This window comes from Corvus moneduloides, chromosome 14, assembly GCF_009650955.1.
Source record: "Corvus moneduloides isolate bCorMon1 chromosome 14, bCorMon1.pri, whole genome shotgun sequence".
Lineage (NCBI taxonomy): Eukaryota > Metazoa > Chordata > Aves > Passeriformes > Corvidae > Corvus > Corvus moneduloides.
In genome coordinates, this window is record NC_045489.1 from 11,813,675 (window position 1) to 11,837,495 (window position 23,821).

Below are 23,821 nucleotides of genomic sequence, written 5' to 3' on the forward strand. Positions count from 1 at the left end.
AACACCCTTGAGCTTCAGGGTTCATGTAAGTCTAGTCCCAAACACCAACCCAAGTGTTAATTAAAAAAAAAAAAAAAGAAAGAGAGAGGAAGAGCAGGAGAAGCAGCAGATAATCAGGAAATTTTGGCACATCCTTTAAGTGAGAGCCAAAGTTATAGTCATGGTAAATCTGCCATCGGGTTGCTGGGCAAACATAATAAAAGGGCTCCAGCTAGAGAACTTCAGGGTATCTAATACGAGAAACAGGGCAGGTAGTGATGATGGAGCATTGGTTTTGTTCCATGTTAAATTTGATAATAGATAGCATTCAGAATGAGGGAACAGCTCAATTAAACCAGGAGCAATGGGAATCACTCCAGAAATGCTAAGATATATGTCAATCTATAGGTCATGAACCAGAAACCAACAAAGAAATACTCAAATTTCTGCATGGTCTGAATGCGTTTCTACCACACAAATAAAGTATGCTGGGCACATTGCTGATGCCAAGACCCATGCTAAAGCCCCTATCACTGTTTGCATCAACCAATGATCTATATTTTACAATAGTCTATTCAAAATGTTACTGATAAAAGCATCTCCTGCTGCTTTGCCAGACTTGGCAGACTTTAACTCCTTGTTCCTGCTGTCTCCTGAACCTTACCCAGCCTGTTTCCCACCTGCCAAGTGTTTCTGCATCTTTCTGTTCACTCCCAATCTCTTGTCTCTAATTTGTTGTTCCCTTCTCTGCCTGCTGCCTTCTCTCCTCACCTTCTCCCTCTATCTCCACAATACCAATCATCACTGCTCTTTTTCCAGCCTCCCTTCCTTAACACCTTCTTAGGACAGATACAGCAAGTCTAATTTTGTTTTCAGAAAAGAATTGGAATAATGAGCAAAGCCCTCTAATCCTTTGTGGAGCTAGCTCAACTAGAAAAGCATCCCAAAATTTCCAATTTCTCTGCTTAAAAGTTTGAAAACAAAACCTTACTACTAGACAGGGAAATGAGCAAGAAATCTAGTGTCCTTCACTGTGTTTGTTGTTTTTGCAACATGTTTGGATTGCACAGACTGGATACATTTCAGGAAAATGACACAATCTTATTAATGCAAATAGTGTATGGTTAGTGCAAAACATGTAAAAGTGAATTCGTATTTAAAATGATAGTTGCAGTTATACACATTTAGATCTTGCAATCATGAATGAAATGTGGCAGCCACGTGCTTTATGCCAGCAAGAACATCAAGGAAAAGCTATTGTATGATATTACTAGGAGAGACCTCTAATGATTATTAAACCAGTGAGGAGACCCAAAGCTTAAAGCAGAGGTGATCCATCAGAGTCCTGCTGCCTCTGAAACTACAGCAACACATACTGACCCCCTTCAGATTTCCATTTTCCAGGTCCACACAAAACTCAGTCAAAAAAAATCCCTGGACCAAGGGAGTATAACAAAGACATTTCCACCTGTGTGTATGCAGTGGCAAAACACTAGGATAAAAAAAATATATATCAGTCTCACATTCCAAACTTTCCTTCTGCACTACCTGCATGGAAGTCTGGCCTTGGTATCTGGATGAGAACCTTATACACACAGCAGCACCAGTACAGCAATACAGAAAATTAAGAAGTCTGTGGCACCAACCCTTAAAACATTAGGGGCATAAATAGCATTGAGACACTTACGTAGGTACCTTCAGGACAAAATTCTTTGCAGACAAAAGTAATTACTTCTCCATTAAGAAAATGCACTTAAAGATAACAGAAAGCATTTCAAATTAAAGTATCTGCCATACCATGATGAAAGCAGCCTTGTCTTCGCAAACACCTCCTTTCCCTTTTGGTTGGCTGAGCAAGTGGAGCCTAGGCTGTCCCAGGTCCCTTGGCAGGAGCATCTCCTACACTTTGAGTCAGTGCAGGTGATCAGGGAATTAAGCAAAAGCAATGTCCTGGCATCCTCATTACACTGAAGCTCAAATGAATCCAGACCACAATCAGACCTTGTTCAGTTTGGTCCCTGAGAACACACACTCCCACATACAGCAAATTGTATCATTTCCCAAACACATCTCAAAATTTATCCTCATTCTAATTTAAATAATCAGAAAGATGTCATCTTGGTACACCACAAAGGTAGCCAAGGAAGAAACCAAAGTTGTTGTTGGTTTTTTTTTTTTTCCAATAAAAGCTTATATAAGAAAAAGAAAACAGAGTTAAAGAATAATCATTGAGTTTCCCTCTCCTTCCAAATATTGTTTTCTACTTTTAAATCACTGTGTGCCATCTGGATGAGCACCTTATCACTAGCCAACAGGGGGAATTCAGTGTTTGTATTTATATTTGCATTTATATGGCATTCTCATATACTGTATCTCAAACCACTGACAGAGCAATGAATCACAGACCTGGGGAGTGGTGACGCATCACGGCAGCAGCACCGCACAAACGGTACAGCTGGAAACACTTTGGGTGCTAATTAATCTTGGCTCCTAGTAATTCAGAGAGAGGAGAGCCTGGCCTGACAGATTTGGCTCTGCCTTACAGTTTGGAGGAGAGCTCAGAGAGACAGCATTTTAAAAAATTGCTTTGGGAATGCCTGACATAGCATTCCATTGAGGGGATGGGACCAGCACAGCGCTCTCAAAGGCAGCATGTGTTGTAGATGCTTAACTAAAATACAGTGCTATACTGTGGGCTTCAAGTAATTTCTTCTCTTATTTGAAAATGTAAACAGACTACATCTGAGATATTTGGAAACTTAGAAGATCAGTTCATTTAGTATGAGAGAATTCAGAAAAATTACTGAGTGTATTCAGGAGAAAAAAAAACCGAACAAATAAAAACACCGAAAAAACCCCCACACCAAAACAAATCAGCTTTCAAAGGATCATAAAAAGAATGTAAAATTCAGTCTGCTCTAAGTCTGGCTCAGGCTATTTGCAAAACCTGGATACGGTTTCGAAAAACAAAGGGGTCATCGCTTTTTTAATTTGCAATTCAAAGCTACAGACAGTGCAGATCTGAGACCACTGTTAGGAGCAGTAAGACCTGTCCTGTTATAGGGATCAACCCAGTGATTCTGTAGACAGTAATGCAGCCACTTAAGATGTGCACATCTGCCTGCTTCCCACAGAAACTGAAACACTTCCAGGGTCACTAAAGCCACTCTTGTGCTGCCAGCAGGAAGGAATTGCTGTACTCATGAGGAAGTCAGAATTCCTGCAGGACAGCCCCTTTGATGTGATGGAAAGGAATGGGAGTGACTCCCAGCAGCCTCTCTCTGTACCTCATGCAAAAGGTTGCTACATCAGAGCCCCAAATAATTCATATTCCTCATTTCTCATCCCCCCTCTCATTCAGTCCCTCTCTCACCAGCACACTCAGTTGTACTGCTGAGGCTGCAGACTGCTCTGATTAATTGCTCTCATTACAAGCTCATTTTTTAAATTTTCCTTCATTTTAATGCAGAACTTTTCTCTGGAACTTGACTTGTAATAAGCAAAAAGCAGTAATAAGTATGAAAACAGGTCCCAGTGGCTGGCAAGAAGTGACGGCTTCACCAAAGGGAGAAAAATGAGAAGGCAGCCTCTCAGAAGAGAGGAGCTAATGATGAGCAATCACAAGCCAAGTGACCTGCAGACATACATAACAGGGGCTGGCACTCAGGAGAGGAACAGCAAGAAGCAGCATTGCAGAAAGGCCATGGGAAGTGCCCTACAACACCTGGATAAACCCTGCAGCCGCTGCCCTGCCATGGGTGCTGCTGGAGAGGTCAGAGCAATGATAGGGGCTTCACTCCAAATGACAGGAGAGGCAAGTTTCTCTATAAAAATGGCACATTTCCAGCAGGGATTTTCTTTGAGATAAGTGAAAAGTAGATAAAATTCCAAGCAGTTCTCAGAGGTGTATCAGAGGACTTGCTATGGAATTACTGTAAGTATGGAAAACCAGCAAATATCACTCTCTCTTCACTTTAACACTGACAAACATTCCCTTTGAAACAGAATGAATGTGACTGTAAACTCGAGAAATGAGGGGGACAGAAATATTTTTTTTCTAAACGGATGAAATGTTGAAGTTACTGAATACAGCACTCCCAGGCTGTTATTCAAATGCACTGCCAGTAAAAGGGTGCATGATGATTGTTCTTTATGGACCAGTTTCCATAAGTTCAATACTCAGAAAAGAAATATTCTTCTAAATCAGGATGAATACTTATACTTCTATCACAACAATTCAGCTGTACTGTGGTGGAAATGATAATTTAACTTAACTTACCTTGCCCCAGCTGATTCTGGAGTCATCCTGTTTCTGTGAGTGTATTCAAAGTTTCAGTGTCACAAATCAAAGTTTCTTAACAACCACTCTTTACTATGGAAAAGAGAGAATAAAGTCTATCTATTTTATTGAATAATATACTGTTTGTTACTGAATACTACTTGCTGTTTGAATAATACTAACAGGATGAGAACCATAGAAGCAAGGTACTGCTGTAAATCTCCAAATATAAGGAGGCAGATCAGGAAGAAGTTTCCATTTTCTCCAAACAACATTCCCATTTCATCACTAGCAGACACAATTCAAGGCAGTCATAGTGGGCTATTGGCATAATACAGCTCCTCCAGCTATGAAAATGGAGTTAGAAAAAAACCACAAGGTGCAAAAACACAGGTCCTGCATCTAGTTCTCCTTACATTTGGTGTTCTTCCTGTTGTAATAAAAAAAAGAAATGACAGTTTGCAACTCAGGCCACGTGTAAAGTTATGCTAATTTAAAATACAGGAGCACCTAATATGAGGTAATTTTGCAGTTATTAAGTACTTACTGAACTCTAACTTCAAAACCAAATTTTTTGCAATGCATAAAGGATAGAGTATTCTTGTATTTAGTGAAATGGATAATTAGCTGAATGCTCAGTAAATAGCAAGCTTGCCCTTGACTTTCCTTGCCACTATTTGCCTGCTTAGCAGCGATTTATGGATGCTTGACTAAAAACCAGTTCAGCTCTGTGTTCACTCCCTGACAGCTCAGTTGCCTGACATTTCTCAGTTGCTCTGCACTGATGTATGCTGTTGAAAAACAAACTGATGTACCAACTCTGGTTCTCTGTGATTATGCACTGCATTTCCCAGTCCTTATTTTTACCAATTAAAATTACTTCTTTAAGATTTACAGCCCAGAAATCCCATGTTCCCTGACATCTCAGGCTGCAGTTCAGTCCAGACAGAGAGGCAATTCCTCCAGAAAGCCCAGTCTGACACAATCAAATACATCTTGTCAAAGTCCAGCTAATCACAAGCCTGCACTTAATCACTTCAGCTTTTTCAGATAACTCCAGACAGCACTACATTTGAGGATTCTTGAAAAGCTCAATATAACCCAATATTCAAATAACCCAGATCACAGCTTGTTCATCAACTTGATGCTGCTTTCTACAAATATGTCAGTGTTCATTAAGAATGGTGTCATAATTTGATACACAAAGTTTCTGAGAACTTGCTTACATTCTGCATGTTGCCTGGATAGAGATCAATGTCCTGGGGACATTGGAAATGCCTCTGGGTTTCTGATGTTAATTTCTGCACATGTCATTTAAAAATAACATTCCTCAACTGTTTAACTGTTAGCCATCCATGCATAAAATCAATAAATACATCTCTATTTTTGAGAATGTTCTCAATTCATGAAGCTTCTTGAAGAACTAGCTAAAATTAGGGATCAAATTATTTGTTTTGTTTGGACAGGATCTAAGAGTTCAGTATTGCTGCCCACTGTTGCGGCTGTTTTCAAAACAGAAGGCAGACTGAACACCGAGCTAAACAAAGCTTAGGCTACCATCACACTTTCTTCTACAAATATCAATCCACCCAAGCTTCCATTTCATTCAAAGTCACCTTGGCTCTAATGTTATGTTATAGCTGCAGTGCAAATTATTGCTCCTTTTCCCTGCTTTTCAGCGTTATGAATGAGTGGAAGACATTTTCCATTAAAAATTTAAACCAGGTAGAATGTCATGACTGTGAGATGAAAGTAAGGTTGCTCAGAAAGTAACTGAAGTAGATGAGAGAAATCTCCTCACAGGAATGCCATGCCCTGTGGAGAGGGGTAAGCAGTATCATGCCACAGCACTCCTTTATTTACAAGGCATGTGGCCACTTTTGAAGGAAAGCAAACGGAGACTCTCTGCAGCCCCTCAGCAGGAGTCTCTCAAAGCCACCAGGGTGTTCTGCAGCTCCAGGAGCCGTGTAAATGCCATCCTGACCGAGTTCAGCAGACACCCAGGGTGGCCAGGTTGGCCTGCACTGTTCGGGGCTAACAGCTGCTTCTAGCCCCAGCTGCCCCCGTTTTCCAGTTAGTGGGAATACTGCAAATCCCCACACATTTAATGAAATGAAACTGGGATTTGCTGGCTTTAGTGATTAGTAGGACTTTAACTCCTGCTTTCCAGTAGTCCTGCTAACCAAACAGCAAAATACATGATAGGAAAGCCCCCAAATGCTCTCATTAAAAGCTTCCTATGATTTTAGCATTATTTAATGGCAAAAATAATTTTTAAAAATCCAGCTATTTTCAGTTTATTCTAACCTTCAAAGCTTGCTTGCCTTCAAAGAGAAGTTCCACTTCTCCTGAGGATTATTATTTAAATTAAGTATTATTAAATAATATTAAATCAGTTCATTTGCAAAGAAAATAATTAAAGTCACACTAGGTATAAGAAGAGGAGCATGACTGATCTGACCTTTTAATTAAATTATTAACACTAGTCAGCAACAACACAGTAAAACGACAAAGGAAAAGTGACCTTTTTATGTCTTCACTAAGAATGGAAACAGGGCACCATCAGCATTTAAATCTTTTCAAACTGTAAGTTATAGAACCACTCACCGCAGAAATCATTCATAATTACAACCTTCCAAGTGCAGTGTATATATGGAATACATACTCTGCTCAGTGCATGGAAAAATAGCTATTCTCAAAAGTGACCAAGAGGAAAAAGGTCAGCCTGTCATATTTTACTAGTATTTGTCTTAAAGGCTACAAAATGTATTCCTCTGAAATGGATGGACTCTGCTTCAGTGACTCTGTCAAAGCCATTATAAAAGTAAGTTACCAAAGTGTTAAGAGATAAACTGGACTTCAGTGAAGCCACGAATACTTAACACTAAAAGTGAAAGACAGTGTAGGGCTTTCTTGCCTAGCTGTAACTCCACTCTTACAAAAATAAGGTTAGAAATAAAAAAAGGGGAGGGGGCATGTCTGCACATAAAGAAAATGAAAGCTGGCTAAGACAAAGAAAGTATTTTTTTCTTTTTTAAAGATTTCCTAACTTTCTATATTTTGAATTATAGCTTTCAAATTGAATTAATCCCAGCTTGAACAATAGGTTAAGGTCTTCATGTTATCTTAACACAAGGAATTTACAGATTGTGAGTGTTTATACCCTGAATGAAGCAGAGATAAAAGAAAATTGAAACAGAGGTTTTTTTTTTCCTGCCTTTGTGGGTTGTTCCTTTAATAAACTATATAGGCTTCAGGCACACAGTGACACTTGGGTTTCTGTGGTAGCTATATAGCAAATAGCTCTGAAATGTATACTACCAAATATATAGTCTGCTTCTGCAATTTACTTGTAAACCAAGTAGGAGGCAAGAGTATATCACATGGTGAGCTGCAGTTTTATTCAGATCCTCTGATCCAGTCATATCCTTCCCAAGCAGCACATCTAATTTGGTAACTGGAATTTTGTTTTACACTGCTTTCTATGACTGAATAAGGCTGAGACTTTAAGTTCTGGCAGTATTTTTGGACACCCACACAGTTCTAAAAGAAGCCTAAACCAGACTTCTGTTTTCTTTGCTAACACCTGGCCCTTTAGCTGAGATCAAGGGCAGCGTCAGTTCAGCACCTGAGACACCACCTCCCAAGAGGCCTTGCTCTGCATTAACAGAGAAGGGGACTCAGTGAGACTGAAACTTTTCCATCACCTCTTGTTAATAACCAAGTCATTAAAGTGCAAGGCCTTACTATGGATCACCTGGAGCCTCTTCAGCCCATTTTCTCATCCCAGCTTTTAGCTGTACATGGTTTGGACTCCTATGTTCATTTTGATCACTTATTTTTCCATTCTTTATCACATGACAGTGATACATATGTACCTTCCCAAGGCTGAATACCACTAACACAACTACAGGAAGTTGCATGCCCATCTGTATTTTTATAATACTTCATAGGCTACATTTCATGGTTTGCCTCCTTCTCTGTTTTTCTGTCAACACAGAATTAACTTCTGCTTCATTAGAATAATTTCAAATATAGAAAAATATATACAGGAAAAAAATTTTTCATTTTAATTTCATTTAAACCATATTCTTTGAAGGCTGCAGCACATAGTTGTATGTCTTCACAAAACCCATCTGAACACAAGAGTGAAATGAGCTGTACAGATGTTCCACATAAAGAGAAATCAGTAAAAGCTCTACTTGAAGAGCTCTGCTACATCTGACTTTGAGTCTTATTTCCACTGCCACCTTACCCTGATAAAGCATTTTAAACTAGCACAACAACCAATTCATTGATATTTTGTATTTTTATAGTTATTTCCTCCTAGGACAAAACAAGGTCAAAAACATAAAAAGTACAGCTAAAAATGCAAAAAGCCCGAGGGATTCCCTTAGGTCAGACATTGCAGCATCAGACACATCTCTGTTTAAGTGAGCTCACATGCAGACATTTTGTTTCTCAACTGTTTAACAGTTAGGACAGTAAAAAAGAAAAAGCCTATAGTTCTTTGCTATCTTAAGATTATTTCCAATATGCTGCTTTGAGAATTTGACCAGGATGACAGCTTCTTGCCAGTGCCAACATGTTATTGGCTTTTGTGGATTTTTTTGACCACTGCAACAATTAGGCATGAAGAAGAAAGAAAATAAACTTACCTCTTTATTTCTAACTTATCAGGTTTTTGTTATCTAACCCTGAAGTGAAAGAAATTCTATGCACTTTCCCACATTTGTTTCTCATCTTTGCAAATCCCAGTGGCTCCACAGTCTCAAATGTGAGATAATCTGTAGATCAATGAGGGCGGATGTAAAACTCTTGCTAAGCCATGTTTTCCCAGCTGGGGGTAAATTCACTTGCCTGTATGTAAAATTTCCTAATTAGAAATGTCAAGTCTCTGTTAAAAGCTTCCAGAAATTGATGCTGAGCTCTATAAAAAGTTAACTATTCCATAGCCATGTCTTATATGACTCATCAGGAGAAACTTTCCCATATTATTCATAATTAGGGCTAGAGTAGCAGAAGAATTTCAGAATTTTACTAGATGGGGGTTTCTGCCTATCAGCCATAACAGCTCTGGGGATGTGTCCCAGAAGGACCAGAGCACTGGCACGGGGCACTGCCCAGGCTCTGGGCATCCGTGGAGAGCAGTTCCCTAATTCCCAGAGACTCCCCACAGCCCGAGTACAGTTTGAACAGAGCAATTAGGAAAACCTTTGATTGCCAGCCCACTGATAGGAGCTGCAATATTGCTCAGCTCAGAGAGGAGCAGGAGTCCAAACTATGTAATCCCCATGTTATAGAAATCAGAACAAAAATCTGGGGTTTTCAGTGCTTAAATTTACATCCTTACCATTGGTGATGGATCTACTGAAATTCTGATTTCCATGTGAGACTGATAAAGGCAATATAACATATTCAAAATGTATATCCTGTCCTCCACGTATTATGGACTTTTCATCACCATAACATAGTTATGCTCTGGATGGGTTTCTGCAATGTTGCTTTATTTCCTGGCTCTCAGTACAATTAGAAGACATTTTAGAATGAAGGCACCGTTACAAGTAACAATTTTCCTATGTTAAAACTCTCTTATTTGGTAAAATTGCAGAGTGTTCATGTTGGTGGAGGTGGGAAATGGCTTTAAATATTTGCACAGAGATAGAGCCCTGACTGCATCCCAGCTGATCCCACTTGTGTATGTACAAACCATTAACAAGTTCATGGAAGCAGAGGTGATAACAAAGCCCTGATTACACCAAAGCATGGTGAAATGCCAGAATCATGGCCATAGCATCCATTTTACCCTTATTTTAACTAAGGAGTTTTTGTCATGATAAAACCTGATGTGTGGTATCTGTAAATGAAAATCCCTTTAGATAAGTAGAGACAAATTCAAGATAAAAATAGTCATGTTCTGCTTCTTCAAAGAAAAAGCAAATTTGGATTTGTGTTCTCAGTTAAGCTGAAAATAAATAGGATAAAGAAAAAAAGAAAATGTTGACAAAGACCTGCCACAGTGCTCAGTCAGATATTTTCTGGACTGCAAACCAGAAAGTGGAACCTGCCAATATAAGCTATATTATGGGTTGATCTTGAACATCTGGCCTAAATGTAACGAAATACTTGAACATCTGGCCTAAATGTAACAAAATACTCTGAAATCTGAACAGATTCAAGTCTCTCCAATAAACATTCAGGGCAAAAGAAATCTCAGAACCCAAAAAGAGCCACCCCCTGCCCTATACTACTGCCAGCATCACTTCTAACATTCAAGAAACCCAGCAAGAAACCTTATTTCTACCTGTTTATCCAAAGAGAAGTAATGACATCTACACAAACAAATATTGCCAGAAGTCACCTACAACTTTTTTTGTACATCTGAGCTTGCTCATATAATGTCAGTAATTGTCCTCCCTGCTTGGGCTGATAGCTGTGAAATAACCTGTGTTTCACTCCTATTTGCAGAGTTCCAGTTATTGCCATGATTAGGTGGTGAACAAGTACAGAGCTTCAGGCCTTAAGTGCCATTCTCTCCTTATGAGCAATCAAACAGCTCTACTGCATTCTTCATACAATGACTGCAAAGCTTAAACTTGTGCTCATACTTTCTCTCCCTGTAAGAAATAAAAATTATGGAGGAGAGGAAGAAAAGTTAAATCAGCGTGGCTTTTTTCACATTTTAAATGAAATAACTGGCTAAAATGTAATGTCCCTACCACATTGTGAAATAGCTTTCAAATAATGAGAAGACATGAAAGTGGATGCTACAAATAAGTGAAATGTTTCCCAGGAAGACAGCAGTTTCATTACAAGAAGAAAAAATAAACACATCTCAGAAAGGCAAACACATGTGGACTGTAAACAGGGGTCTGAAGGATTGTTCAAAGGCTCACCATTTATTTCCAGTGCTCATACATAACAAATATCTTTTTTTCTGTTTTGTTGTACTTGTACATAATGGCTACTTAGGGGGTTTCAAAGACAAGTAACAGAATAATTGAAGAAGAAACTAAAATGGGTTATATCATCTGTGAAGTTTCCATTTAAGAAAAAGCTACTAAAACTTGGTTAACCTGCCCTTCAAAGAACAAAAGTTAGGTGGCCTCCAGTGACAGTAATTAAGATTAAGGGAGACCCTTCTTCTCTCATCATTTTAAAAGCAGATTATGGTTACAGCAGAAAAATAAAAATGTGTAAGGAAGTATTCCTTCACAGAGTGCAGAATGAACCTGTGGCACTGGCAGAGCAGGGCACAGTCACTCCTGGGAGAGGCAAGAGGGGACACTGACATTCCCACAGCAACACTGGCACAGCCAGGAGAGGCAGGTACTCACTGGTGGCTCTGGGTGACAGGTGATCACCACAGGAGCTGGAAGAGTGAATCCCCCCAAGAATGCTGTATAACAACCTCTGAAGCACAAGTATCAGATGTCTGCCAAAGCTGCATATTGATGGTGGTATTGTTTGTGTCATTTCTGGTGATTAGATTACTGCACAGCTGAGGTTTTTTCCTTTAAACAAGAGCTTCCCCCAATCCTGAACCCCAAATAAATGAGAAAATAAAATACTCCTTGCTGAGAACTAAAGAGCTGATGAGTTCAGGAAATGATCCATTAGTTTTCTAGGAATAAAATACTGCAGAGAAAGACAAAACTACCGTTTCATCCTTTTCTTTGCAGGGGATAGAGTGCCAGCAACGCTGCTCTCCTGCCCAGCACATGGCCTCAGCACAGCCAGCTGTCTGCAGCAGCAGTGGGCAGGAAGCTCAGCATATGTTCAGCCTTCTTGGGCACTTGGAGTTCAAAACACTCGTCATCTCCAGCAGAATGAAATCAGCAGGTCGTACCATTGGTGCTGGAAACAACACATTGTGCTGGCCAGTGGCTGAAAGAGCTACCAGGGCTCCCCTGCTGCAGAAGGGATGATGGATTTGAGCATTGCTATCATTCAGCCAACAAAAGACTAATAAAAGAATAACTCTTTCCTCTCCATCTCCAACAAAAATTCTCTCACATCCTCTTTCAGATTCCTGTTAAACTAAAGCATGACCTATTAAGATGAGTCATTGTGACAAACAAGAGAAAATGCCACATTGTCAAAAAGTAGTTCTGAAACTCGGGACAAATTTGCAATTTGGGGAACTAATTCTCACTTCTCACAGACTGCAGTTCTCACAGATTTTAATTAGATATCTATCATTCTCATAATCACTACTGTAATTACAGGAGTTATGAAATGCCGAACGTGGTTCTTTGTTATTTGAAGTTAAAAAAGAAAAAGAGAGTTTTTAGAAACCTCAAGTTCTTGTACTGACAGCAACCACTTGCTGTTTTAGACCATGGGAAGTTCTGACAGAAACTCGACCGTGACCAAACTGCATCTGTGCAAATCAGGATTTGGGCTGGCATTTTGCTATTGCAGGAATTAATCCTACACACTGAACTCTTCCCCCTAAACAAGACACCCCCACAATTTGCCTGCAGGTACCCACTGGAGTTACTTTCCACCACTGAAACACTGATGGTTACGTGAAGTGTGTTACCCACAGCACACAGAAAAAAACAGAAGAGAACTCTGACCACAATCATATTTGTCAAACACTGCTTAATTCAGAAGAGAAGTAAAGGTACACATGTGATTTTGCACTCTCTGCTAGAATTACTCATTTAGATTTGATTTAATAATAAACAGAAAACAAACTTTTTGATAGGGATATGCCTACTCGTCTCACCTTGTACATGACAGACTGGATGAAAAATAATCCTCAGTTTGCAGTGTACAGCCACATTTGCTGTACTTTTCCAGTATTTATGCACACACATATCCTTTACTTGACCTAAATCCATCCTCTGGAAGCAAACCATACCAGCAACTTTATATAGAAGTATAAAATGAGTATTCTCATTAAAGGCTTTAAATAACGGGTGTTAATGAATTCAGCCTAATCTCCTACCATCACACAGACAGAGAATACTTTGCAAAACTATAAACTGCACAGGGAATTTTGCATTATAAGGGAAAAAAATAGCTAGTGATTCTGGCAGTATGAAAATAGCACAGTCCTTTGGTTTTGACATAATTGTTGTGCTATTAAATAGAATAACAGCCCTAAGTTAAATAATGGAGGTCATTTGAAGGGTACACATATTTTGCTTTTCTTCTGGGAAAAAAATAAAAATTTTGAAACCCTGTGCCCGACTATTTATAGAAACTGAGAATCACCCTCTTAGCCACAAGGGAGTCAAAACATCCAGGGTCATTACTTCATTAATTTTGATTTGTTTCTAGCTAATGGAACTTTAAAAAATTTTGACTACTTACCACAATATTCCATACCAGTCATTCACTCTCAAAGTCAGTGTGTCACTAGGCAGAGTTATGCCATTTTCTTTCTTCCTTCACCCACAGAGCTCAGACACTGTTTTTCCTCTTTCATTAGAACTGCAGAGATTCAGTTGGGTGACCTAAAAACCTAAGTAAGCCTAATAAGAAAATTAAAGTTTTCCAGAACAATGACTAAGTCACTCTAAAATATTCATTCCTCCAGCAGGAAGCCTATTCCAACACAAGACATTGAATTTGATTCAGCACTGAAGAAACCCAGTGCAATATCTCTCTCCAACTTAAAATCCAACCTGCTTCAGTGAATTACCATCACCACACATTTTTTGTTGAATTGAGAAGCCTTATTAATTAAACGGCCCAGACCTGCTGCTGTGGCAACTCTTAGAGCAGGGACCACTCACACGCTTCTGACTGGGAGATAAGATTATCCCCCTATTATGAAAATGCAAAAAAATCTGAATATAATTATCCTAATAAACAGAGACTAAAAAATAGGAAAATACTGTAGATTATCAGATGTGAGGCACTAATGTGAAGGTTACTATGGCTTCCACTCAGGATGAATATTACTTCTGGAAATAACACATTTACTTCATTCTTGCCCATGCTGGGAAAACTGAGGAGCTCTCATGGTCCAGAGACATTTGTTTGTGTCCTTCAAGCCATCTGATCTTTGGGGATACACATAGAAGACTTAAGCTCAATACTAAATATTGTCCAGGTCAACTGTATAAGTCCAATATTGTTCCTGAAGAGAGAAAATAACAAATGCTTTTCTTAAAGCAGTCTCTGGGGCTTTTTTAGTTTTTCCCCTTTCCTAAGGGAGCATGATTAAGCACATATTACCCAATAAATTTTCAAATGAAAAATGCAGCAAATTATTTAATGTAGATTTCATAGTATTTCTTCTGATATAATGTATTAGAAAAGAAATATTATCTACATTTACGCTTTAACCAGAGTTCAGTTGCTCATGCTTCCTCTAAATAAATGCATATTCTGGCCATAGCTTTCTGTATTCTTTCCTTTGTCTGGCACTGTGCTGTGAAGGAAATAGATTGAGAGATGCAGTAATACACTTAACCTTTAGCTTAGCTCTTATCACAAGGAAAATAGTTACTGTTGCTATGGTTGTTTGGTCAAACTGTCACCCCGTATCTGCATTGTTAGCATTCACACCTGATAAAATGATATCTTAAGAAGAGAAGAGAGGGGGAAGTAAAGCAAAATTCTCTATAGAAGGCAACCCAATTCTCATCTAATCTCTTTTAAAAAATCTGCTGTGCTAATGCTATCCTTCACACCTATCACTGAAATGATATGAGACTTCAAATAAGGGTAAAGATAAGTAGAAAATAATGAAAAATAGAAATCTGTGCAATTTTTCTGATTACAGTGATGTTTAGATTTTTATTTGTAAACTACCCATAAGGTATTTTCAAGGTCAGAAAAATAAAAAAAGTTTTAAAAAACAGGGATGATTTTCAAGTACATCTAAGCTGCATTAAATCTCTGAACTATTGCTCTACAACATGAAACCAATCCCATATGAGACTATTATTTCTCAGCATCTTGTTAGTCCTACTTTGCACATAACCTTGTGAACTACTAATCTTTCTGAATAACTGCACTCTGCCCTAAAGGCACACCAGCAACTTTTACAATTAGACTTGAAAATTTATATTAAATTTTGTTTCAGACACAGCTGTACAAGGCACGTGTTTCAAAGTATTCCTGCAAGGCAAAGTTTTAGAAAGTTCAACAGTCTAAAGAGTGAAATATGTGAGCCCGAACAAAATGAAAGAGCCCCTACAACAAACCTGAGCTCAGACACAAGCATGAAATGTTTTTGATTCCCAGATTTCATTGTAGTGGAGATGCCACCCCCCACAGTGAGCATTACATAAGGCTTCCATTAAGCATAAACACATTACAGACCACTAATACATAGTGACAAGATGCTTTTTGCTGCTCTCTTTCCTTCCTTATCCATTTTTCACACAACTACTCAGAGCCAAACGTTGATTATTCATCTCTGCTCTGAGGAGGATGAAGGCACAGCACGGCCCTGGGACCCGTCCTTCCCACAAACCCCTTCTGGTGCTCACCAGCTCCCCGTGCTCTCATCAACTATTGTCTTTACTTTTATGGTCAAAGATCTTAAAAAATGTCAGCAGACCTGGTTCTGCTGGCTGGGAAGCTCCAGAACCTCCCAGATGTCCTCCCCATGGAGCTAATTGCAGTGATTCACTGTGGATATTTGCCCTGCAGCTGTTGCAACCACAAAGACTGCTTGCTATAGCAGACACATGTGCTGTGCTGGTAAATAAGATAAGAAACTTTACTGCTTATTCTAAAAGCCCAGATGAGAAACTGGCACACTCTTACCTTCAGCACCAGTCTTGCTTAACACCCCACTAAACACTGCTCACAGGGAACCAGGAGTGCAGTGACACTGTTCTGTGACAAACGTCGGTGGCTTCTTGGTCTTCATCGCAGCCCAAGCCTCCAGAGACTTCTCTGTACCCACAGGTATTGATGCACTCTGCTCATCCAGTTGCATCTGCAGCAAGGACCAGATGGTTGCTAAAGGAGTCTCTTTTCCAAAATATTCATTTGTTCTGCTGTCTTTGGGAAATAGGATGCCTGTTACTGCCCTTGCAGGTGTAATGGAGCCAGTATTTTATCTGTTGGCTTCAATGTGAAAGGGTGAAAAAGGTTGTTTTATTCCATCCTAAAGATAAGGCACAAAAACTGTGCATGCAAACCAGTGATTTGTGCCTATTGCTGCAGATAAACAAGTACACATGGAAATAAAAGTGGGGTTATTTAAAACTGGTGACAGTGTGTGTTCTTTCTGGTGTTTTAAGGCAGACCTCTTCTGTTTTACATAACTAAAACTAGTAGTTTCTTTAAACACTTTCCTAAAAATTCAACCCAAAATGGTGTCTCAGGTTCAGTTGTTTCCCCAGTCAGAAGTGACAGCCTATTACTTTGCCTCTGCACACTACTGCAATCCAGCTACCCAGCTCATAGGTAGATACAGATTAATGTATACCCCAGCAGCAATGAAACTCAAAAATAAGGTTGCTATTGAAAACGTGGATGTTGAAAGCTACAGGGTGTCATCTTGTCCTGGTGATGCACACATGCTGCTCAAATCTTCAAACATTTTGGTAGTCTTTTTTGGCTCCATCCTAAAGCTCAGATTTTAACTTGGACAACTCTCAAGCTTGGTTACTTCAGCACATAAGTTGTCATGTGCATGTTTTGGAAAGCTAAAAGAAAAAGAATATGCTGGCAGTTAAGGATGTTTACAGTACTTGCAGAAGTGAGGGCTAGGCCATAATGGGTTCTCTGGAAGCAATCACAGCACAATATATTTAAACGTAAAGCGAATAATCACTTATAACAGCAGGGTAGGCAAGACTGCCATTTGCGGACATCAATGCATTTATTGAGTTAGTGTTCCTGAACTCAGGATACCAATTTATTTTTTACAGCAATTAGATCCCACTGGGAGAGAAGTAGAGAGAGGTGTGAGACTGACCACCTCTCTGATGAGCAGTGCTTAAGACAGTTTGCAAAAACATTCTTCTCTCTGTCACACAGTCAGTGCCACTTAACAATGCAGGGAAATAAAATCCAAAAGAAGAAATGCATCTGAGACATGAAAGGAAGAAAGTCCAAGCAAATACCTATTTATGATGCTGTTGTAGATGTCACTCAGACACATCCACCAAGTAGAAGGTTACATACAAGATTTTCTCAGTTCTTTTTTCTCTCTTTAATAAAAACTTGAGGCTCTTGAAAGCTCTAATCAAATCTCAAAACAATCTCCAGCTATAAAAGAACTGTGTATTTTGAATTACAATATAATCAAACCCAAGTATATATTGCTCAGCTTAAACTACCCCTCTACCTGAGCTGCATGTTAGCCATGCCAAACTGAGTTCTGTTAGTCTCCCTCCAAGCTTTTGCAACTCCCTAGAAAAGTAAATAGGTCTACATGTCTGGAGTGAGTCAGGTCGGGAGGAAGGGAGGTATCTGAGCACATTGGTGTCCTTTATGTGCTCTGAAATCAAAGCAATTACAGCCAATTTTCTAAACTAGGAGCCAGTGAGGGATACTGTGCAGCAATAGGAGGGACATAAATTAGGAAAAGACAACACTGTAAGAAATGAAAATATAAGAACAATTATCCTTCTGGGACATTAAATATTCAAACAAGGATGAGAAATGGCAAAACCTAAGTCAGCATTAGCATGTCAAGCTATTAAACTTGCTTTATGTATGGAATGAAGAACAGAGACAAGCATGAAGTTGGAGGGAAAAGAAGCTGAAACACAAGGGTAATTGTAGGGTCAGGAAAGATGGGGATGAGCTCTGGACATTGCTGTATCATAAATGGGTACAGCTACTGAAGAATGAAATGCTTTAATAAAAAGTAATTGGAGAACAGGACAAATAGTCACCCTTGAACTTACTCAGGATCTTCTTCCAACTCTGTCTGAACATGTCGATTTTTAGAGGGGTTATTTACTGTCAATAAACAGGAGAAAGGCTACATGACTGTAAGTTCCATTTTTTTGTCAAGCCAGAAAATGAGTGCAATGGCTGTTTCAGGACTCTACAAATGACTCTGTTCTCCCCAGCTTGCTTTGCTCTCGTTTTCACTGCTCAGCCAGGGGCAGTGGGTGCACTGAAGTGCAGAACAAGGGGCTGTGAGGCACCTTGTGGCACTGTGCACAGCACCCAGGTCAGATACTCTGCAGGCAGTGACAGCCACAGAGATCCTTGAGAGAATTTTGTCAAGATTTTGTCCTAAAATACAACAGCTTATTCAATTCAACAACAGATGCTTTCTGTGTTATCCCCTACAGCAAAGAAGTTATTAAACAGCCAGCCAAAGCCTCAATCCTAAGGCTGCCAACTGGTGGCTGTGCTGAATTTTGTATTTCCCTTCTACACCATCACTTACCATTACTACTATAGTCTTCCTTCATGCCAATTTTTACCAAGAAATGGCTGCCCCATTCCACACAGTGTTAAAATGCCATCATTTTCATACAAGTTGAAAAATTAAACCAAGCTGGAGTGCAAGGGAAGATTTCAGTCCCTTTGCAGCCGTACGTGTGAGCCCCATGGCCTCAAGCTGCCTGCGACTGACGCCTGCAGAGCCCCTCATGAGCTGAGAGTGGAGGGCCCAGGGCTTCAGCACACACAAGGACCAGTGATGGATGCAGGGAGTTGTTCAGCTTGGAAAGGCTTCTGCCGAGTTACACAGCACACCCTGCTCGGCTCAGCCTGCCAGGGGCTCAGAGGTGCCCGAGGCACAGACACCAAATAAGCCCAGAAGGAAAGGAATCCACCTGCCAATTACAGCAACTTTAGGATTTAGCAAACAGACCATAAAAGGTGTCACAGACATGTGCATTTCCAAATTTGTGAAGACACGCATCTTTTGCCGCTTGTTTTACTCTCTATGCAGAAGACAGAATAACAGCAATGTAAACAGTAACACAGCCCATGTTTTTCAGTACTTGGCTCATAATATTTAAAAAGGCAATTTTTTGCTAGGTACTTTTTATAGGCATTAGGTCCAAAGGGTGAAAATTTCAGTTAAGGCCAAAGCAGAGCTAAACAGCTGTTAACTGAAAGGGAATTGATCCATGGGCCAATTTATAAAGAGACAGTGATATTGTAAACACATGGAGTATCTAAAGGAATACCAATGTTTTTTGCAAAGAATGCTTCTTCCATTGAGCCATGCTTACTCTGGTGTGGTTTCAAGAACCCCAAATTTGGTAAGGCAACCCTAGATGAAACCCTCAGAGGAATCTCTAATTCTTCTGCTGGGCAGCAAAATCAGACCAGATCATAAAGAGGAACTATCACTTCACTCTTCAGTTTTTAAAGAACAAGTACCAAAAATGCAAAGTCACAGAATTTTGGATGACAGGTAAACCCTTTTATCCAGAACAATATTTCTGTATAAACTTCTCATGTGACAGGACTACTAGTTCCTCTTTGATTTTATTAAATCAGGATAGTAAGGGCCAAGAGAGACTTTGAATTAATTTTTAAGACTGCTTCTGGCCAATATGCAAAGCCAATTTCAAGGAGACCTTCTGTCCAACCCTGCCCAGTAGGAAGCTGAGGTATGAGGCAGATATGTATACAGATGGGGAAAAAAAAAATAGAAAGTTTCCTCTCACTCAGCTTTCCCCTTACCATGACCTTCTCTCATACTTGCAAAAAAAAGAATAAAAAAGATAAATCTGCCAACCAGACTTAAAAACTTGTAGGTACAACTTGTACATGGGAGATATCGAGCCTTCCCTAGACCTGGGCCTCTGCTTCCCTCCTGGTTTCTCAGCCTCAGTGATGTGCAGCTGCATCTGTCATGAGGCATTACGTTATGTCAGCGATTTAATGCAATAGGAGATACAACTGGTTCTGGCACGTAAGAAAACGACAAATCAGTCTAGAGAATTTGAAGAGACAGTTTTCTGGAGGAACACAGGTGCACAAGCTGGGATTTAACAAAAGTTATTTGAAATGCAGGAAGTAAACAATAAAAAAGGCCATTTTACCCTAAGTAAATTTTAGAAAATAGGTTTTCTATCCAAATGTTTTGCTACAGCTGCAAGTCTCAGATTCAAAAACTGACAAATAAGATTTCTTTCAAACTCCAACATGAAGTGAATGGTAGAGATTGAAAGAGACAGAATTTCATATCCATTAGGATCCCAGCACTCCATTTTAATCAGGAATCAGTTGCAGACTATAAGAAATTGCCCAGTCTGTATATCTCATTGAGTCTTTTGCTAGAAACTCAACTACTTTATGTGTTTGGAGTTGCATCCTCACATAGGAATAAGCAGTTAACAAAGAGACCTTAGTGAGACTGCAAACCTTTCTCCACAGAGATTGTCCCACCGTTATACAGTCACACTAATAAACAACATTCCTTTTATTATCAGTCTCTTATTTTCTGCCTCCAGTGTCCTCTCCTGTGGGTACAAAAGGTTCTGGGTGCAGCAGTATAGGAGTTAAATGATCCCATATACCCCATTTCCAAGGTTAAGAGAGGTTTTCACCACCAGATCACACACCCTTTTTACGTCACTTTCTGTCTATTGCCATCCATTTCACTGCCTCTTGCACTAAAATAGTGGTTAAAAATAAACAGAAGATTACAGAATCACAGAATGGTTGGGCTTGGAAGGGACCTCAGGAGTTCCCCTAACCCAGCCCCTGTTGCAGCAGGTTCAGCCAGAGCTGGCTGCACAGAATCACGCAGTCCAGGTGGGTTTTGGACATCTCCACAGAAGGAAACTCCATGACCTCTCTGGGCAGCCTGTTCCAGTGCTTGGTCACCCTCACACTAAAAAAGGTTTCCCTCCTATTCAGGGGGTGGAACTCTGTGTTTCAGTTTGTGCTCATTGTCCCTTGTCCTGCTGTGGACACCACTGAAATGAGTCTGGTCCCATCCTCTTGACACCTCCCTTAACACATTTGTGTGCCCTGATGAGGTCCCCTCTCATTCTTCTCATCTCCAGCCCAGGCCCAGCTCCCTCAACCTTTGCTTGTATGACAGATGCTCCAGTCCCTCACCACCTTCACAGCCCTCCACTCGATTCAGTAGATTCTTGATCTTCTACTGTCAGCCCACAGGACACAGACTGAGAACTCCTCACTGAAGCTTCATACAGCCTCCCATCTAAACCCATGATATATTCCTCACCAGCCTCGTCAGAGCTTCCCAGAGTGAAACCCAGGCTGTACAATCCTTCAAATGTAAGAGTGACAGGAGCAGCCCCAGAGCCACAGCAAAGGAGAGGAGAGAGCATATTCTTCTTTTATGCTGGAGGCGGCCTCAAAGAGGCTTCCTTCCACCTGCATACCTCCCACTGATACCAATGAGAGCTAAGCATCAGGAGTGGGAAAATACAGAAAAGTCAATGCTAAAGAAAAGATTAAGTGTAAAATAGTGGGGGTTTTATATTAAAAAACCAAAAACAATATATTAAAAAAAAAAAAAAAGGAGAGAAACAAACAAGACCTGGCATTAAAAAGTGGGTGCTGACTTCACACAAACACCCCCCAATGATTTGAGTGTATGATTTTTTGTACCTCAGTGCAGCCTGGCTCACTGATGTTTTGCCAGTACTAGAGATAATCTTTTGAAATCAAATTATATGTGTGCAACATGAATTATGCTTTTGGCTTACACTGCAGTAAAACTGCACATTTTGCATATTTTTTTAAAAGGAGGGGAAGAGCGAAAGAAAAAAATAGAGAATTAAATGTCAAAACCAACTTATCAGAGATTCAGATAACTGCAGACACAAGCAACGTCTTAATTCACGGGAAGGATATGTAGTATCAGATACAATTTTTTTTTTTCCTGAGAAGTTGCCATTGTCATGAAACTATTGTAATATTTTCCACAGGAATGTAATGTTGCATGGAAATAACCATCACAGCACACCTACAGCTAACATTGGCAATCCACCATCTTCTTCCAGTGACACATGGCTCAAATATTCTCCCTGTGTTTCCTCTACACTTTAAACAGCCCAGGAAACACAAGAATTTTGAAGGGGCAAGTTGGGCCCTGTTGTCAAGGATGACTGAAATATGTTATTTATGTGTAAGACTGGGAAACAGTGATCATCGAGATTTGAAAACAAACACCAATTTTTTTTCTTTATTTCCCTCTGGAAAGTGTCTGATACAGTCTCTGAGAAATGTCTCAGCAGTATTGGAGCCTTAGTCACTGTTTCTGAAGTTTTCTGGACATAAAAACTACTAGGATGTATAATAAGGAATCCACTGGCCTAAAAAGGATTTATTTTTTCACTCACTGGCACACCAATTTAATTAAGACACCAAACCAATTAATAAGCCCTACTAATAAGACCCACTATCTATTAGCATATGCAGTGAAAGCAATTTCTGGCTGTGACTATTTATGAGAGTAGTTATTCACTTGGTAACCATTTACATAGTAACAGCACTAAAAAATGCTAAGGTTTGAGGACGAAGAGGATGGGAAATTAAATGCTGTCTTTTACATTGCATCATTTTTAAAAATATATTTCCAGTGAGAATAAAAAGAAAGGGGGAAATTCCTGCAAAGAAGAGCAAAAAATAAATATGTCCCCATGCTTGCCAATGCCCCTCCACTCAGCCATTCCCACGCAAACTTCCCAGCACCTTGGTGGCCCCAGGAGCCCATAATATATCAATAAGAAATCAGGGTCACAGCAGTAACTGGCACTGCTAAAACTAAGGTCACATTTAAGCCAATTAAGTGTTCTCACTGTACTCACCAAAGCCACGCAAATTAGAAAGAATTAATTAGCAGGTGTCCCCTTTAAGCAGGAGAGCCAAGAACACCAGTGCCAGCTTTGCCCACCTGGGACACGTCCTGTGGCCAGGAGCCAAGTGAATATCATCACCAGGCATATTTCAAATCCACCCATGAGATATCATACTGCAAAGCTCCCTGGAGGAAAGGATCATTATTCAGGAAACGTTCTCTCCCAAGTGGTAGACACCATTTCATTTATCAGCTTCTGTTAATTGCTGTCTCCAACCATCTCATTCCGCTAAGGCAAGCAAAAGGAAGTTTTCTGGGAAGAGACCCGCAACCAGGAGGAAATAAGATTCAATTAGGCCACTTCGTTTCTGTTCTTATTTACAGTAATTTCTGGTTTCATATTCTCACTGAATCTCATCTCAGGGCAGTATATGTGTCTATATCAAGAGGAAACTTCTCTAAGATGCTCCCAAATTTGCCCCAGTTTGCTTAAATGAGAGAGAGACCGGAGTGAATAAAGATGCAAAGAGGAAGTATCAGAATCAAAACCTCTTGAGTGAGATGAGAAAACATTTCCCCAGCACTGTAACTGTAGCATACATGATGCACACTGTTTGTGCTAGGCCAGAAAAAGTAATAGAAAGACTTCCAAATAATGAAAAAACAATCTTTCCAGAAGGTTCTGGGCTCCTCAATGAATTTCATCCAAATGTCATGCAAAATAAAAATACTGCCACATATTTGCAGTAGGAATTCCTAAATAAGCCAACAGTGAAAGCAAGGGGTGTATAACTGACTCTACCTATGGTATACCAATTGAAGAAGCAACTCAGCTGTGAAATTTGAATTCAGCTGTTTTTCCAGATCTCTATCTGGCACTGATT

General features: G+C 39.8%; 1 long non-coding RNA gene across 1 annotated transcript in view; it reads right to left on the reverse strand.

Annotated features, from left to right (window-relative positions):
- The window catches only part of LOC116451075, a 73,365-nt gene that overhangs the window by 43,907 nt on the left and 5,637 nt on the right, over positions 1 to 23,821 (reverse strand). Inside the window, exons 2-3 of the long non-coding RNA XR_004243082.1 lie at positions 15,995 to 16,300; positions 13,583 to 13,733 (exon numbers count right to left, since the gene is read on the reverse strand). This is a non-coding gene — a long non-coding RNA (uncharacterized LOC116451075). The remainder of the gene's footprint in view (positions 1 to 13,582; positions 13,734 to 15,994; positions 16,301 to 23,821) is intronic.